This window comes from Dysidea avara, chromosome 4 (genome assembly GCF_963678975.1).
Source record: "Dysidea avara chromosome 4, odDysAvar1.4, whole genome shotgun sequence".
Taxonomy (NCBI): domain Eukaryota; kingdom Metazoa; phylum Porifera; class Demospongiae; order Dictyoceratida; family Dysideidae; genus Dysidea; species Dysidea avara.
In genome coordinates, this window is record NC_089275.1 from 34,487,957 (window position 1) to 34,498,336 (window position 10,380).

At 37.5% G+C, this 10,380-nt stretch overlaps 1 long non-coding RNA gene and 1 pseudogene across 4 annotated transcripts; one reads left to right on the forward strand and one right to left on the reverse strand.

The window, feature by feature from the left end:
- The first annotated feature begins 4,739 nt into the window (after positions 1–4,739).
- LOC136252105 (52 kDa repressor of the inhibitor of the protein kinase-like) lies at positions 4,740–6,133 on the forward strand (annotated as a pseudogene).
- A 686-nt stretch (positions 6,134–6,819) lies between these two features.
- Positions 6,820–8,508, reverse strand: LOC136253305 (uncharacterized). Of its 4 annotated transcripts, XR_010700065.1 has the most exons (10): positions 8,326–8,507; positions 8,134–8,177; positions 7,909–8,083; positions 7,819–7,854; positions 7,579–7,763; positions 7,388–7,528; positions 7,257–7,337; positions 7,118–7,205; positions 6,996–7,064; positions 6,820–6,944 (listed from the first exon to the last, which is right to left on the reverse strand). It is a non-coding gene; the product is annotated as an uncharacterized lncRNA (long non-coding RNA). The 4 variants fall into 4 exon arrangements; XR_010700067.1 differs by having other exon boundaries at positions 7,388–7,539; positions 8,134–8,508; XR_010700066.1 differs by having other exon boundaries at positions 7,815–7,854; positions 8,134–8,505.
- Positions 8,509–10,380: the final 1,872 nt, after the last annotated feature.

Consider the following 10,380-nt stretch of genomic DNA (forward strand, 5'->3'; position numbering starts at 1 on the left):
GATGTCCTTATACAGGAGAAAAAATGGTTCAGTGCAACAGGTGCAGAAAGTGGTATCATGTAGCATGCCTCTAAAACATGCAAGTGTTGGATGACATGAAAGAGCAATGGTTCTGTGAAGGATGCAGCAATGACTCGAGACCCATGTAAAGTAGCTTTTTTACTATGTTTAGCACTGGTTGATTGTGCATATTATAAACTGATCAGTTGTAATAGCTTTAAGACTATTATAGGATGTAATTGTGTTAAAATTGTACAGGTAGTTATTAATCAGCATGTAAAATTAAAGATTTTATGTGAATTGTGTGCTATTTCAAAAGATTTGAAATACATCAAATCCTTCCAAATCCTGTTCAAAATCCCAAATCTTATAGCTTGAATCCAGCTAATATTGAATCTAAGGTCTTCGTGTTGGACCCGTCGGTAGCCACAAAAAGGAGCTGCAGACTGTGGAATCTATTGCCTTATAATTAGTTATTGTGTGTCCTTGGCATGTAAAAAAGATCCTTGTTTATATGTATACATGCAGACAGAATGAAATGAGAGCACATTTAAGGTGGCGCTAAAGCAATAACGCGCATTCTTGACAACAATCTGCTGTGTCTCAACATGGTCTCAATTTAAGACATATTGAAAGCTAGTACTTAATTTTGCATACAAATAAACTATGCATACAGGAATCTATCATTCGTAGAGAGTATAAAGCGTAGAACTGCTCTCAAACCAAGAAATCGGTGGTACTTAGTGGACCACAGAAGACGCGTTATCTCTCAATAACCTCAAGTTTTAGCTCCAATACTTCACATGATGAAAGCATACTATTACAAGAATCATCCTACGTATCAATAAGTGGAAGCGATTTACAAGTCGAAATATATGGCGTTTAAAAGCAGATGATAGCCTTGTTTCACCGTTCGCACCAAGCGAAGAAGCCATAGAATGGACATATGATATACCGATACGTAGAATTATTCAGACACTATTGCTTACCATTCATACGAGGTTTCGTGGCTGTTCAACCCGTGTCTACAGAGAAAAGATAATGTTTGTAACAGGCTGTAAGGTGAGTCGAAACAAATAATAATTATTAGTAGCGCTTGTTTTCACGTTGTCAAGGTTGTCAATTTGTTGTAAAGGTGAGTTACATTCTACCTGAAATGTGTAACAGCAGCTGCTTGTTGTTTTTGCTAACAACTCACCTGTTATTCGTGGCTGTTTTTACGCTTGGTAAGTTTATTATGGTTCTGCGCCGAATTAGCCCCCGCCTGATTTACCACAAATTACGTAGTATATGATATGTTACGTTATATGTATTTGCTATGGCTTCTTGTGCGCGTCATTGCTTTGTCGCCACCTTAATATCATGGCTAGAAAATGGAATTTTGACTTGAGTTTCCAATGGTTACAAAAAGAAGATTGACGAGTAATATGAGAACTATCATGCCTAGAAAATGGAATTTTGACTGAGTTTCCAGTGGTTACAAAAAGAGGATTGACGAGTAATATGAGAACACAGGTGAAATTATTTATATGTCCGGTCTGTTTACAACCAGATGATGGAGGAACAATGGTGTTTTGTGAGCAATGTCAAGAATGGTTCCACCAAGACAAATGCATATCTCCAAATGATGAAGTTAAAGAAGATGATGACTGGTTCTGTGAACAATGCAATGTAGACAATAATGTACTGATTGTACCGCTGTTTGTCACTTTCCTGCATGCACTGTTATCTTTTACTGCCTGGATTTACATAATTGCAACACAAAAAGGTAGTACAGGTGTATTAAGTTTATTTGAAATTTCAGAAATTAATTTCAAATTTTGAAATTTCAAGCTCAAACCTTGAATTTTTTACGAAAATCTGAGAAATTTCAAATTTCGTACGCGATTTTGAGCGTGAGTGGCCCCTTGCTCACACAACTAATCCCTCTTGACGAAAATGAGCTCAATTGATCTTCCATCAAAGCAATTAAAGGAGATACAATAACAGCAATAGACCTCTCTCCTCAACAATCTGTCGAAAACTAAAGGCATATACTAGCATAGCACAGACTCTTTCCATATCCAGTAGGAAGAATAACAAAAACATCTCGTGATTCTCTTCCCTGTAGGAACTCCAATATTGCTTGCATTTGCTCCGTTTTCAGTCTCGAATAATCAAGTTCAACAGCAATTTCGTCCACGATTTCCCTAAGTTGCTCATCACACAAATATATCGCCATTTTCATACGCGGGAATATTATGTATTGTGACGTTAACGTAGCCAAGTGTTTGTATAACGTGTCACCAGACCCTATTTGGGTTTGGGGCGAGACTAGAGCTGATACAGGGGGAGGGGGGGTGAATTGAACTACTTTACTTACACATGCAAATCAAAGCACTAATTGTAGGAAACATTTAGAACATTTTTTGTAATATAAGCTAAATTTAGTGTATGATGTAATGTACCAGTCACGTGATAAAAAGAGTCCAGAGTAACCGCTAAATTCATAACATGGCGCCTAACTTGGTGGAAGTAACCTGTTGAGAACTGGCTGGATAGAGATGAGCGAAGCATTGGAAAGAGTGAAGAAGCGCCGGAGCGGACATAGAGGAGTCGTTACAAAGTATTTAAAGGAGGCAAAACACATCCTGGAGAGTGATGCCGATTTGGACGAGAAGCGCCTAGTGAAGGTGAAGGCGTCATCCGAAATACTAAAACACAATCGACTACTCCATAAACTGGACTACTCAGGGGCGGATTTAGGGGGGGGGGGGGGGGGGGGCTAAAGGGGCTAAGCCCCCCCTTTCTTTTTTTTTGTAGCACTGAGCCCTTATAAACCTACTTTTTTTATGAAAAGCAGCCTTGCTATTAGACTAAATGAGGATTACACATTGCTAAAAATACAAACTGTATTACTTTATATCACTGTACCTATTTCTTTTATCTGTTTCAGTGAAGAAAGACTACAGACTGCCTACTGCTTATTTTTGAATATTTTTGATTGTGGGTTTTATTTCCATGGTTACTAAAGTTTAATTGTGGGTTTCAATTTTTAGCAGTGGATTTTTACCATGGCTAATAAAAGTAACTCTTCTAGTAAGGCCTCATCTAAAGCTGGATCCAAAAATCTTCTTTCTTTCTTTTCACCAAGAAACAGGTACTAAAATTAAGATTGAATAAGTGCTAGTGTTAAATTCCTAGCTTCATTTCTAGCTACTGGTATGATAGCTAGCTACTATAAATGCCTAGTAGCCAGCTACATATGATAGGATTTATTTTAATTGATATAAACAGCTTAATTTTATTGGTGTATGTCATAAAATTTGTTTGTAGCCAATACAGTCACAATGTTAATAATATAATTTGTACTGATCCAGGTTATTCTGAAACAATGCACAGCTATATTTGATCATTTCATAACTTTTTGCTACTAATTACTTATAACAAAACCTGCTGTTCTATTAGCCAGCAGAGAGATGTTCCTAGTCAACCATTGTTGTCTTCTGGGGTCAATCCTGTACCAGAAAGAGCATCCAGTGAGCCTGTAAGTACTGATCTTGTTGAAGATGATGTTGCTTATGGGACTGGCCATGGATTATCAGAGGTATCTGTGATAGTAGACGCACAAGAGTGCATTGAAGAGCAGGTTGCTGCAGTTGTGGAAGACTATGATGATAACGCAGGAGAACTAGCTACCCCAGAAGAGGAAGGGAAATCCATGGATAATGAATCTGTTAGCCCTGAGAGCAACCTGGTACCAGCTGTAAGATGCGGAGATCTCCATGAAGTGGTGCAGTTCAAGGTCACCAGTGGGAGAGAGTTAGTTGATCATGAAAAACATTACTTGCTCAATCATCACTTTGTACCCACTGCTACATACCAATTTCCAGCTCACACTTTTGGAAAGCAACACAGACGTTTTCAGCGAAGCTGGTTGACAAGATATAAAGGTTTGACCTATTCTAAAAGTGCAGATGGTGGGTATTGTAAGTTTTGTGTGCTCTTTGCTCAAGTGGAAGTATCAGGACAACAACTGGGTGTGCTTGTCAATCGACCATTTACCAATTTAAAGCATGCAAGTGAAATCTTGAATGGGCACTTTTCTAGAAAATCACATTTGCTAGCAGTACAGAAAGCAAAGGCTTTCTCTAATGTGATGGCTAATAAAGCCATGTCAATTGAACAGCAGGTCAATTCTCAGGTGGCTAAAACAATAGCAGAGAATCGTTTGAAGCTTCGCTCTATTGCAGCTACTGTGATTTTCTGTGGTCATCAAGCAATTGCCTTAAGAGGTCATCGTGATGATTGGTCAACTATTGATGATGACTTAGTTGACAGCCGTAGTGGTAATTTTCATGCGTTATTGCAATTTTGCATTGATGCGGGTGATTGTGTTCTTAAGGAGCACCTTCACACTGCTAGTAAAAATGCTATATACACTAGCAAGACAATTCAAAATGACATGATTAGTGTTTGTGGTAAGCTGATACGGAATAAAATTTTGTGCAAGGTAAAGCAGGCGAGATTTTTCTCCATAATAGCAGATGAAGCAACCGATGCTTCAAACACTGAGCAATTATCTATTAGCGTTCGCTTTGTAGATAAAGATGGTGCTCTGTGTGAGCGATTCCTGTGTTTTCATGCTTGTGAAACAGGCCTCACAGGTGAAGCAATTGCACAAAACATACTAAGTAAGCTTAATTACTGGGAGCTAGAGCCAGAATTTCTGCGAGGCCAAGCATATGATGGTGCAGGTGCAATGGCAGGCCAGTCAAAGGGAGCAGCTGCATGCATTGTTTCCAAGTTTCCCAAGGCAATATATACACACTGCGCATCTCACAGGCTCAACCTTTGTGTAATGAAGTGTTGCGATATACGTGAGGTGAGCAACATGATGCAGACTGCTGATGCAATAGCTCGCTTTTTTAAAAATTCACCTAAAAGGCAGCTTGCATTAGAAAAATGGATTGAAGATATTTTGGCTGGTGAAAAAAGGAAGAAAGTGAAGAAATGTGCAGAACTAGGTGGGTGGAACGACACAATGCATTTGAGGTATTTTGTGACTTGTTTCTACCCATTTTCTGCTGTTTTGAAAGCATTGCAGGCAGTAGTGGTAGTGAATGGAATAGGGAAACAAGGTCTGATGCTCAGTCTTTCTTGCTGGCAATGTCACAGTTTTCCTTCATTGTGACATTGGTGACTACTCAAAGTGTTTTAGCTTATACAAAAGGGTTGAGTGTAAAACTTCAGGGTCCATATGTTGATGTAGCTCGTGCTCATCATGAAATAACCTACTTGAAAGAGACCCTCAAGAAAGTTTGTTCAGACGTTAACACTTTTCATTCTCGCATTCACGGACAAACAATGGTCATTGCACAGAGTGTAGATGTGGAAGAGAATCTACCACGTTTAGCAAGCAGACAGCAACACTGTCAAAATATTCTAGCTAGTAACTGCAACGATTATTATCGCCTCAATCTTACCATTCCATTGTTGGATCACCTGATCCATGAAATAGAGTCACGCTTTGAAGAAAGTTCATCTCAAACCATTATGGAATTTGTTTCTCTCCTTCCTTCGATGATTAGTTCTTCACATAGTGTAACAGATAGGGAGAGGTTTCAATCAATCTTGAAACTCTATGGAGATGATCTTCCTTCTGCAGTATCTTTTGATGCTGAGCTTGAAATGTGGCAGCAGCACTGGGAAATTGACCACGATCTAGCAGCTCAATTGAACACCCCAGAAAAAGCACTACCTCATGCAGATTGTGACTTTTATCCGAACATCCATGTTCTTCTAAGGATAATGGCTACTTTACCAGTAACAAGCTGCGAGTATGAACGTTCTATCAGTTTGCTCAGGTTACTAAAAACATCTTTGAGGAGTAGCATGGGTCAAGAAAGGCTAAATGGTTTGGCACTATTCCATAGTCATCAAGATACATGTAATCTAACACCGGAAGAAGTAGTAGATGAATTTTCTCACTGTCATCCACGGCGAATGACTCTAAACTAATTTTATTTAATTGGTCGAAATGTAGTTTATTGTAAAAGATTAATCAGTTACATGTAGTTGTTGTATTCAGGTAATAATGTAATAGTACACTGTATAGATAAATCACCATCTCTTTGTAAAATGATATTATGCACTAGTCATCAGGTGGCGTGTAACTACGTACTATAAATATGCTGGTATAGTGTGGAGAGAATTGACAGTCACCCTAATACCACATGTACAGTCAAGCATATAAAATCGTATTATTATAAATGCTCCTGTAACTACCAAAAATTCCCTAAAATTCAATCTCCTGATACTACATTTTCAAAAACTTTCTGGGGGGGCATGCCCCCAGACCCCCCTAGAATCAGCATGCTGGGGTGTGCTTTGCACACCTACTACTACCCAGTGCTACCAGGTCACTGAGCCCCCCCTTTGTAAAAATCCTAGATCCGCCCCTGCTACTATGGCATCTGTGGAACCTACCTAGAGTGGGTTAAACAATTTCTAGTTGGTAGAACTCAACAAGTTGTTATTGAGAACCAGAGGCGTAGCTAACACTGTGAAAAAAGCTCAGAATAATAAGGTATATAACAGCCTTATTATGTTAGTATTGGAATGAAATAGTACAGCATATATTATTAGATTAGGACTTTACTATAACAAGCTTATTGAATACATTTAAGACAGTCATATATTAGAGATTAAATCACTAGTATACTGCGGTGTATTATCAGACTATACTAAGCCTATTTCAACCATATATTGGCTACTATACTACTGTACTTTTTTACTTTCCTATAATCTGTGGCTACCTTAATTAAATAATTTTTATAATTATATTTGTAATGAATTTAATTCTGTAAATATGTTAAAACCACAATAGGTACAGCTAGTAAATCAATGTCTCCTTGGCCATGGCAGTATCAAATCAATTTCGTCATTTATCAGTCTTTATCCAACTGCAGCAGGTAAGGCAGTAAATACAATTCACAAGTTCCATTACAAATTACCTGTATTATCATCACTATGTAGAACTCTGTGACAATCTGTTAGTCGTCTGGTAGAACTGTCCCACAGCTCTAATACAAAGATGGTAAACATAATGTGTATTCTGGATAATCGTTGGACTTACAGTTTGTAACAATAAGAATCTCATAAAACCACGACCTTGTCTGGAAACCTAGTATTACCATGTAGAATGGTGGCTAGGTCCCACAACTCTATTAAAGATGGTAAATATAATGCGTATACTGAACAACCATTATACTTACAGTTTGTAACAATCTTTTAAAACTGAGACCGACAATCCATGTACATCTAAGACAAGTCTGATAAGACCAGGTCTCACAACCCTAAATGGAGGCAAACATAATTCATATTCTGGATTATTTGGTGTACTTACAGGTGTTATCAGTGAGTCTAACCAGACATAAAACAGCCACTTAGTATGTGACTTTGTTGGGCTAACGTGTTACGTAAGCTCACAAGAAGCATCTGATACACTCATAACCAAGTCCAAGAATCTTGTAATCACTAAGTACAACTGAAACAAGACTAAATATAATATAATTTGCATACTCTCAGTGAACTTACTTTTGTTAGCAATACGAGCATGATCAGTGAAATAAGGACAAACAAGACAAAACAGGTTCTGGAAAGCACTCAACTCATTTACAGTGCCAGACAAGGTAGCAACCGTCAGCTGTTGATAAAAAGTAGTGAAAAACATGAAGAAATGAGACCGGTTCCCAGAAGAAATGAGACCAGTTTCCACAAACCTAAATGAAGGTAAATATAAATTGTATACTGGACACTCTCAGTGTACTTACTTACAGATGTTAGCAATAAGAATCACCAAGTCTGTAATTCCTACCCCATTGAAAAGAAAATGAATAAAAACACAATCAGGCTTAATGCACTTACAGCTGTAAGTAATTAGATGACGTTGAACAACTCCGTGAAAAAAGAACAAAACTGTCCACATATGGTCACTACCAGATTCTTTAAAGGAAGCAGCTGCCATTGAAGGAAACTAACACTGCAGATATTGTACACTGACAGCCTGTAGAACTAAGAGGTTCGACAAGAAACTGTACCTCTGAAGAGATAATATACAAAATCGTAAGAGCAGGCCATGCATACTCTTACCGTTGATGGCTGATGAACTGTGTCCACTCGTCATCCGCCATAAGCTGAGATATAACAGGATATAAAACATGTAATACGTACACAGCAACACCAAAGTTGAATCATTTGCAGGCCATTGTCATACAATACACAATAAACAATTTAATACGGCTAAACCTATCGTACAAGCTATCATTTTAGTCTAATACTTACTCATCTAGAGCTGTTTTTGATTGCTGCCATCGAAGGAATTGTCCACTTGGCGGCGCCACTTCACCACTACAGCCAGCAGGGACGTACAGTTGTGGTCCATAACTATCATCGTGGCTCATTGGACGATGGCGCCGATCGCGTACACTCTCTCCGCGAGATACACCGTCGCATCACTCACATTTACAATCTCTGATACAACAATAGCGACAAAGATGGCGACTTAATTGCATCAGTAATACGCATGCGCTCCCCTTCAATTTTAAAACAAGCATTACGAACTTTTGCAGCTGTGCTAACTGTGCAAGAAACTCTAGATTTGTATGGCTCTTAGACTGAATAATTAATTTTACTGGTATTATATGCTTTGCTGTATGAAAATGTGTGTGTATGAAATTATCACAACAAACTGAAGCTAGTTAGCTAGCTATAGTGATTAACAGAAGTGTAGCTACTTATTGTAAAATCATCATGACTTTGTTTGGTACAGTAAAAAAAACCTTAAGTCACATGAGATGGTGATAATGAGATGGTGAAGCTAAAATGAGACAATAATGGTGAAGCTAAAAAGTTATCACATTTAGTTAAGTAAACAAAGCCATACAAAGAATGTGTATTAAACTAAAGTATAATCTGTTTCCCATAATATAAGATGGGGTTTATACTAAAGTATAAGATAGTTAGTATAATGCAAGGCTATACTGAGATTATTTGTATAGTTTAAGCCATTAGATATACCATATTATATTCCTCTTTTTTCACAGTATCACATCACTAAATGATTGTTTTAAACCTTCGTCACAAGTTTACCAGTATTAAACTGACACGCAATTGCAAATGACTGTAAATTATGATTATGATTATGATTATGATGTGATTTGGGTTGAGGCTTAGAAGCCTATACACCCATTCAATTACATACATACATACATAAATTAGATGCAATGAACAAAAATTAACTATGAATATAATAATACATTAACGTAAATCTAGTCATAAAAGTAAGTATCTATAGCTGATTTAAAATTATTTAAAGAATTTCCTACAACATCACTCGTAAGATTGTTCCAATCATTAATTACTCTAATACCAAAATAGTTGACTTGACATGAAAGGTGGGCAGGGGGCTTAAGTAATTTATATGCGTGACCTCTAGTTTGTGTATTGTGGGAGAAAGTAAAAAAGTTTATGTACACTACTACGCGGTATCACCAGGGGTTGCTAGTGAATGCGCACACACAACATTCAACTCGTTCGTGAATCCATCGAACAAAATATTAGAGATAGCTTATCGAAGCCTAGGATTGCTTAGACGTACATTCAGCCATTCTATTAACATTACAACTAAAAGAACTCTGTACATAGCACTAGTAAGGTCTCAGCTCCTGTATTGTTCTTCATTGTGGCATCTTCCCCATTGTGGCATCCCTACCTTATCCAAGATATCTCTGCTCTTGAAAGAATACAGCGCCGAGCTACCAAATACATCCTCAACGATTATGTTTCTGATTATAAAACTCGCCTTATCAAGCTCAACCTACTACCATTAATGTATATTTATGACCAGTGTGACATTCTGTTTTTCATAAAATCAATTCAAAATCCATCTAATCATTTCAACATCCAGACCTTCATCAAATTCTGTCATCATTCTACTAGGTCTTCTTCCAGCAACAAACTTGAACATGTTTTTACATCATCTAATCAACAAAGAAACTTCTACTTCAACAGACTTCCTCGAACCTTCAACAGCTTACCAGTAATTGACCTAACTCAACCCTTTGTTACCATTAAATTTCAACTAATTAAAATCCTATGGCAGCATTTTATGAGAAACTTCGATCCAGATATCCAGCATAGTTTCCATTTTACATGTCCTTGTAGCATCTGCTCCAAACATCCCAAGCCACCTAACTTTGATACATTTAGCAGCTAATTGTAATTATATAAGTAATGATAAGTACTTAATTTAAGTTATGGGATCTGGTACTTACCAGATCACCTTTAGTGCAATTGTATACAAACTCACTTTTATTGTTGTACAACCATGTGGGTACT